Source organism: Gavialis gangeticus, unplaced genomic scaffold (genome assembly GCF_001723915.1).
Source record: "Gavialis gangeticus isolate Ggan-Ray unplaced genomic scaffold, GavGan_comp1, whole genome shotgun sequence".
NCBI lineage: Eukaryota > Metazoa > Chordata > Crocodylia > Gavialidae > Gavialis > Gavialis gangeticus.
The window spans coordinates 26,986,582-26,995,172 of record NW_017728994.1 but is presented as its reverse complement, the minus strand read 5'-3'; the positions used below and the strand labels follow the sequence as shown (position 1 = coordinate 26,995,172).

Genomic DNA, 8,591 nt, shown 5'->3' with positions numbered 1-8,591 from the left:
TCCTGGTCTTGCCTGCTGTGACATGGAAGCAGCTCCTGCCTGGTGTCAGTCCAGCTAGGCTGCAGTACTGTGCCCCACTGTAGGTGAAAAAATCTGGTGGGGGAAGGAGGGGACACATGCTCCCCCATGCCCCCCTTCCCCCCACGCATCACCAATGGGCATGCATCCCCCCACTCCCCAACAAGAGCTGGCCCTCCAACCCCCCTGCCTCCTTGGCTGTATTGCTGGCCACACACGTGAACACACATGTGCACATGACACCCCCTGCCTCGGACAGACCTCCCTGCACTGTCTCCAGCCTCAAGCAGCTTGTTCCAGGCTGGAACTCTGCCAGCGTGCAAAGGGAAACCCACAGTTTCCTCCTTCAAAAGGGGAAAATCCACATTTTTCTCCCAGGGGGGGAATCTACATTTGTCCAAGAGAAACAGATAACCTGGATCCCTGTTCTTCAAAGTCTTACATCTGACAAAGTAGAATGTTGCTTAGAAAAGTTTATGCTTCTCTGAACCAGGTAGTCTCTAAGGTGCCCTCCTGCCCAACCTTCTTCCTTACTTCAGCACAAGAAGGCAAGCTGATAACTACATATCCCTTACGATTTAATAATGTTCAAATATCTTCAAGCCCACTTACAATTTTTCTCCACTTTAGAAACTGGTTTCTCTGTTTACTTTCAATGATTTTTTTCTGCTCTGCTGTTTGGGAAAGATGCAGACATATATAGCAGAGGAATGTACTCAGCAAAGTAAAATTCAGTTGGAAACCTCTGCTATGCACACACCTCTGGGAAACAGCTATCACTGCTTTCTAGCTTCTTTTTCTTTCTTGATCCAGCCTCCTGCTAAGTTTCAATCCAGCTCTTCACTATTCTTCCCACCTCTCCCTGCATGGCTTCTTGTGCTACTCGGACATCCTACAGATACGAGCAGAAAACGCTCGCGCTGCAGCAATTCTGTTGCTGCTCTACTGGAAAACACTTTGTGGGACATGGAGAAGAGGACGCACCTGCATTCCCATAATACTACGCATGAACATATTATCATTACTCTAATGCAAGACTAGAGGAAGTTACATTAATTCAAAAATAGTGAAACTGGTCATCTACAAAGCACATCTAAAAAGCACAAAATAAACAATTGGGAGTGAAGCAAAAAAAATCTATTCTCTCTCAATTATAATATTATTAGGCAAAAAATCTGGAGAAAAAAAGTATAATTTTTTAACTGACTAGGCATCATGAAAAAGTGTTATTTAAAGAGAGCTGCAGAGAATTAATACAGTGATTTTAAGGGATAATTACTTAAGACCAAATACTGTCCCTTCAGGTTAAAGTTACTGAAAAATCTCTCTAAGACAGGTGTCAAACTTGCTACTGTATTCTCCTCTTAGTAAGAGGATTTGTGGCCTTGTGGAAGGGACCCTAACCCACAGTCTCTGGACAAATCAGATTCAACACAAAGGATCCCCACAGAGGATCATAATGGTGGAACATCCCATCCACAGGAACTGCAGAATTTTAGAAGTCTTGGCCCTATCAGTTGTCTCAGCACTCTGATTTAGCCTCTTCCTGGCAATGATGAGACTGTGGTAGAAGTTGAGTGCTACTGAGAGCAAGATGAAATATGCAGGCTTTCTTTCTGAAGTTTATAAGGTTTGAATTGAAACACAGTACTTTGCTGTTCTCAGATCTAACAGCCCGTTATGTCCCAGACCAGAAACTGTTCCTGAGGAGTTCCACATTCCTGTAACTAACCCCAATGCTTCTCCTGCCAGCCCCTGGAGTGGAAGAGATAAGCCAGGCTGAAAAGCCACTCCAACCCCATGTCCCGCCACCACCAGGTCACAGAAAATTCAGGACTTAAAATGTGGGAAACCATGAGTTTCCCCTTGCAGGCTGGCAGCATTCCAACCTGCAAGAGGCTGCCGTGTCCCATTCCGCCCACAACTCACCAAAACTCCCTATGGGGCTGCAGGCGAGCAGGGAAACAGCACTCAGGAGAGGGAGGGAAGGGCAAGGCTGGGATCACACAGCCAGGTTGTGGGGTAGTGACAGCTCTAGCCAGGGGCCAGGGATCTGGAGCCATTCCCTAGATGTCCCTGCCCTCTGGGGGAGAGAGCAGGGCAGCATGGAGATGGATGTGGGGGATCATGTTCATGTGTTTGGGGAATGGGCAGGTGGGGTTGCCCGAGTGCTAGATCCTGGGGGCTAGATCCCAGAAGCCTGCCATGGGTGAGGAAAGGGAGCAAGGGAGTGGACACACGCAGCAGACCTTGACCAAAAGGTGCAGTCTGCACTGCCCTTGTGGTGCTTCACATGGGGCCAAGCCCTGCCTGCTCACACTGGGTCAGCCCTTGCCACACTCCTACTGGCACCCGAAGCTCGGTCACTCTTCTGCTTCCCCAACTTCCAATGGCAGCTCCTGCTCCTGTTTCTGCCACACCAAGCAGCTTCCAGTAGGGCAGTTCCTGGTTTGACTGCAGCCAACCACCTGCTGCTCTGTCAGTATCCACCCATTCTCCCCCACCCCACAGCTCCTGATCTTGCCCCTGCCTCAACGTGCCACAGCAGGTGGGCAGCTTCAGCTGGGCAGATCCTGCCCCAGTGTGGGGCTCCAGCTCCTGGGAAGGTAGCCAGGAGCTGAAGCTGGAGCCCCATGTGCTAAGTCAAGAGCTGCTCAGCTGAAGCTGCCTGCCCACCTCCCTGGAGCAGCACAGCATAGTGCAGCAGAGGCAGTAGCAGCTTCCAGCACGGTTGCTCCCTTGAACTGCAGCCAGCCAGGTGTTACTCTGCACCCCCAGCCTCCACTAGTGGCTCCTGCTGCACCACTCCCAGCAGGTGTACAGCTTCAGCCAGGCAGCTCCTGCCCCAACGAGCAGGGCTCTGGCTTCAGCTCGTGGCCAGTGGAAGGCAGCCAGGAACAGAAGCCAGAGCCCTGAGTGCTGGGAAAGGATCCACCTGGCTGAAGAAGTTGCCCACCCACTTGCCCAGAGCAATGTGGCACAACAGGGGCAAGATCAGGAACAGAAGATGTCACTGAAGGTGGGGGGAGCAGAGCAACACCCAGCTGGCTGCAGCTACACCATGAACAGTCCTGCTGGAAGTTGTGCATGCTGGCCAGGCTTGGGCCATAGGCACCAGCAGGAGCCTGGCATGGGCCACTCCGGCACAAGCCTAGCATGAGCTGCTCAAGTGTGTAGGGCTTAGGCCCTTGTAGGGTGCTGTGGGGGCAGCTGTGGGCTGGATCTAGTCACCTGGTGGATCTGGCCCCTGGGCCAAGTTTTGCCCACCCCTGCTCTATGTGTTCCCATTTCAGTACCACTCAAACAGTCAACAAATTATACCCAACCCAATCAGTATTCTCCAATCAGGAATGTTAACTCATGCTCAAACTGTCTTGTCTACTGATATATTTCAACCAAGGTTGACAACCTTGCAAATATACCTTTCCAAATAACAGCTGTTTCACTGGTGATAACTCTGAAACTGTCATGATAGAGAACAACTGTCAGCAATTTACATCATCATGTTTGCTTGCAGCTCCCATCCCATGCATTGTGTCACACTGGCTCCATCTGTGAAGACTGACTACATGCTGACCTCAGGCAGCCCAGAACAGCAGCTGGTAGGACAGGTAATAAGAAATGTTTTTATCAATAAAGATTATCCCTATCAACAGTATGATTCTATGTTGTCCTGGCACAGTGCACAGCAGACGGAACTACAGAAGCTATTTCCATGGCAAGTGAACAGCAGGAACACCATAGAGACCCATACAGAGACAAAAACCAGGAGTGTCATAGATCTTCAAAATCTGGAGTTTCATCTTCACTTCGGTTCTGGAGTGGTGCTACGTTGCTCAATGCCAGCAACCATAGACAGAAAGTAGGATGCCCTGTTCCTGACATGATATGTTTGATTGAATTGGAGCTGCGTATCAGAATTGTGAGACGAGTAACACTGGGCCGGTGCATAACATCGTGCAATTGAGTAGCAGATGGTGAATGAGAACATTTGGCGTGTATGAGTATGTGGCCCATGTTGAGTCAACTAATTTATTGAGAAGATGGGTGTTTTAGCTTTGGCAGCTATTTTCTGAGTGTTAAAAAGGTCAGACTTTGACCCAGTGTCATACTGAGGTATACTGGATATGACTTATGTTTCAAGCATATCCCATTTAGTTACATGTACTGTGGGCAGCAGAAGCACTGTACAGATAAAATTTACTCGTCACTGCTTTGAACTCCAGTGAAGACACTGCAGCATTCCAAAATCTTGGCCACAATAACATTTCAGTGGGCATCTACAATGTTAATCCAGAATGACTGAGCTGTTTAAAGCAGATGCTGTCTGTGTCGGTGAACTATTATGGGGAAGGAGACAAGAGGTCATTCATGTTCCATCTAAATACCACAAATGTGCCCGCAACAGGCAACCCTAGCCTGTTCTGAAGAGAGGGCCGGCCAGGTGAGGAAAAAGCAGCTGGATCTCTTTAAGGCCAGAAATTTTGTAGCAGAGGGAGGGGGTTGGTTGCCTGCAGAGGCGGGGGAGCACTGACAATCCAGCCATAGGGGCAGAAACCAACTGCAGGTAAGGGAAGGGAACCCCCACCAGATAGGCCAGATGGGTTTGGAACAGAGCACACCTCCCAACCCCACCACCTTTGTTCTGCAAAATTCAGTTTGCTGTTAGCTGGCTGTAGAAGACAATAGCTGGACAGTAAAAAGTGAAGGATTGGCAGCACCCAGCTGTGTTTACTTCCTCTTCCTGCTGCCCTTGCTGTCTCTGGGATTTGTAGTCCAGAACTAAAGCACCAAGACTCTGCAGGGTTGCTGATCATTTCCTTTTCTTGCTTCCAGGTGCCTCTGGGATTTGTAGTCTACAGTTGCAGCCAGCAGTAAATTTGAGTGGGGGAAGGAGTGTTTAACCCTCCTCCCTGGCCCCAGCCCCCAGCCAGGGTTTGCCTAGGGGGCAGCCCTCTCTGTAGACTAGGCTGCACAGCCAGCAAGAGGCATCACAATGACCCCTGAAAGTACACTCTGTTACACCAAAGGGTCCTGTGGATAGTTTCTGACGTGTCTCTATGCACTCCCACCTCCCACCCCATCCCACGCATCCTAAACCATCTGTTACAAGGAAGAAGTTTAGTAACATTTATCACTCATCCTGGAAGAACCCAGGACTGTTTTTTAAATCCAGTATTCACTGTGCCAAACCATGCTGTAAACCAGACGTGGTTAACATACGCCACAAGTGGCACTGCCTGCCTGTGGGACACCTGGCAAATCAAGGAGAGGGCAGGCAGAACACCAGCAGATAGCGCAGAAAGCAGAGCAGCAGATCAGGCAGGGGAAGGGGACTGGGCTGGCACTTGGGGAAGGTACTGGGCTGAATTTGTGGCACATCTGTGAAAAGGGTTGGCTCATTGTTGTAAGCAGTCATCTAGTCCAGAAATAAGGATCTTGTGTTAAAATTCTGTTGAAAAGCATTTAATGTAAATGGTCAGTACCAGAACTAGTTCATAGGTATTCAAGACTCAAAACCTAGCCAGCTCAGCTTTCAGAACAAGCTCCATTTCTGGTGATGGACACTGAAGACCGTCCAATATTCTAACGTGCAGACAGCAACGACATCAGCCAGGGGTTTGCTCCATTCCCAAGCTTTACAAGGAAAATGACATTAGAGAGATACTAGATACCTGAAACGCCTGCCCTCTCTGACAACCCAACGGAAGAACTAGATTAACCAAGAATGAACACGCAAACAAGTTTTTTTCCAAGGTTCTCGAAAGACACTGCTGTACCCATCAACAATGGACAGTAATGGATCAGTCTTCATGTTGCATTCCTCATTGGTATTTGGTACTGATGAAACTGGTAATCTAACTAGCGGATGAAATTAAGTGATCCTGGTCTCACAGCCACTGTTAACTAGGATTCGTGGCTGCTACTCAGTATGTACAACTCAGTTTTATGGTATTCAAAACAATGATGCAATTAAGGAATACATCCATATTTTGTGGATTTCTCTTTTCTTTAAAGTGACAGATGGTGTTCATTATTTACCTTTGCCAATCACTACAGAATCAATGCATAATCATTGAGTGATACAGTATTTAGGGAAAGCCTGTTAATGGCAGCTTTTAAATACTTGTGTCATACAAGAATTACTGTATTTTCTCACTTACAACATGTACCTTCCTTCTGAAAAAAATCAGTGCCTCCGGCCCCAAATTGGGGAAGCTGTTTTCTTCACTGGAAAAAAGCAAGCCTGGACCCCTGTATATCTCATTCAGCTGCCAAGACCTAAGAGTCCTACGTTAACCCTTTCACAGACATAACTATTGACTGAGCACTGCAGCTTGTACCTGAAACAGCAAATGAGCTGCTGGCAGTATCTTGAAGAAGTCTGTGATATAGACACACTTTATTTACAGGAACCTATATAAAGTGCTACTTATAATAAAGAACCAACAGATTTGCTGTCCTTGCAAGCATTCAGCACTTAATCTTGTGCGACTAAGTCCTCTTGAAAACAGTGTGTCCAGGAAGTGTGACATCCCAGGAGATGATCTGAGCAAGGCAGCTGACACCAGGAACTTCCTGGTGCCATACTTCCTGGACACTATGTTCCCAGGAGGATTTATATTAATGTCTCACAGTCTGCCATTAATCTGGAACAAAAAAAAAATTCCCTACATTCTGCCTTTCAAAAACAAGGTGTGCAGCATGCAAGAAAAAAGAGTAGTTTGTGGGTTCCAGGCTGATGATCATGGATTTTCCTTACTTATTAACCTGTCTTGCTTCCATATAATCTATTTCCAGCTAGACTCTCTCATTAGCTTTATCCAGTTTAGATAGTAAGTGAACTTAAAAACTGTGACCAAGTCATGTTATAAAGATAGATGTCTCCATCTGCTGCCAGGGAGAAACTGTACCAAAGCTTCTGGATTGATATACAGTAAAAGATGTGTTATCTGGCACTTCATTAACGAGCATGCTCTATTAACTGGCATGCTGGTTGATGCTGGGCGACACAGCAAGAGCAAAACCGAAGTGGGACTTCTGGTTTCGCCAAATCCCACTTCAGACTGCAGCCCGGGAGAAAGCAATCTGCGTAAAGCAGCCTGTGTGGAGCCCCCCCTCCCTTTCCCCGGCACACTGACACCAGGGGAGGGGCAGCACGGTTAATCTGAGATGTGGACACACCGGACGTGGTGGGAGGGGTGTCTTTACCCAACCAGGCAAAGACACCTCTCAGGTAACTGGCATATTTGGTTATCCGGCACCCCCCACCCCGATGGGTGCCAGATGACAGAGCTTTTGCTGTACAAAGTTTCTGAAGAGATTATACACCAACAAGAAAAATTACAAAAAAGTAGGTACTTGCACATTTAATACCCTGAAATTATTAGTTTGTAGCAAAAGGAGTTAAATATTAGTGAAGCATGTATAAGGTAAACTTAAGACTATTAAACCTAGCTCTTAATTATTATATTCCTTGTCACACATTTGGAAAGATAAAAAACAATTTAACCCTACACACAATGTACATGTTTACCTATTTCTCAGGGTACATATTACTCTGCTTTAAAAAGTTCATACTTTAGAGAATACAGAACAACATATGGTTATATCTAAATTGAATTACTAAGACTAGATTAAAAAAACCACTTAATATAAAAAAGAATCTTGGTTCATTGTATTGTGACTATACACTATCAATTTTGCCTCAATCTGGTTTGCATTCGTATAATTGAAAAAAAAACAAAACAAAACAACAAAGTTACTCAATAGGTTAAAAATGATAATTTTTAAGAATGTATGCAGTTGCTGCAAAATAATGGGTTCAATCTAAACACAAATGAAATAATAACAGAATGTAATAGCCTACGGTAATAGAATTGCAGCAAGATACTTTCTTAAACTATTCAGAAGTCTAATGGATGTTTCAAAATCTTGGTATAGAACCTGGGCTCTAAGGATATTAATTGAATAGTAATTAAACCCCAAGAAAAAAAAATACTGGTTTTGACCACTAAAAGACTTTCTTCTACACTCAGCCAAGTTAAGCGATAGATAGGCATTTGGAGATTAACATCATGAACAGCACTCTCTGCAGTATAAATAACAAAGATAATAACCTATTATTAAAGTGAACTGACTTATTGACAATCAGTAGCTGTATCACGAATCACAAGTAGTGCGCAACATTTTTGAAGCAAACAAATTATGCTTATAGTCAAAAAGTAATCAACAGAATTAAAAGTTTTAATCTCTATGTTAAAAAGCCTGTTTTGGGGTGTTTTTTTTTTAATGAAGTACATCGATTCAAAATTAAAGATAGTAGTACTGCAAAAAGCAACAAGCCACTAACAGCTCCCATACCTTTTTCCTCCCTTGATAAATGCTGTTTCCTCAAATATGCCTGCACTTCCAGATAAGAGAGATGTTATTTATTTATAATGCAATATTGTTTAGGGCTTCAATTAAGTAACAGGACTCCACTAGACAAGGCATTGTAAACACACAGAGGTCATTCACTGCTCCAAAAACCTTACAACTTAGATAGGATCTTTTTTTTTTTTTTTTTTTTT

The 8,591-nt window shown here is 45.3% G+C and overlaps 1 protein-coding gene across 6 annotated transcripts in view; it reads right to left on the bottom strand.

The window, feature by feature from the left end:
- PPP3CB (protein phosphatase 3 catalytic subunit beta) overlaps nt 1-8,591 on the bottom strand; it is a 118,514-nt gene that overhangs the window by 86,329 nt on the left and 23,594 nt on the right. For 2 of the 6 annotated variants that reach the window (XM_019502438.1, XM_019502440.1), the window contains exon 1: nt 3,428-3,454. The exons of 2 other annotated variants lie outside the window; for them this stretch is intronic. The gene's annotated coding sequence lies outside the window, so the exon portion shown is untranslated. Of the gene's footprint in view, nt 1-3,427; nt 3,460-8,591 lie in introns of those variants that run through there. 2 more of the 6 variants (XM_019502437.1, XM_019502436.1) reach the window with 2 other exon arrangements.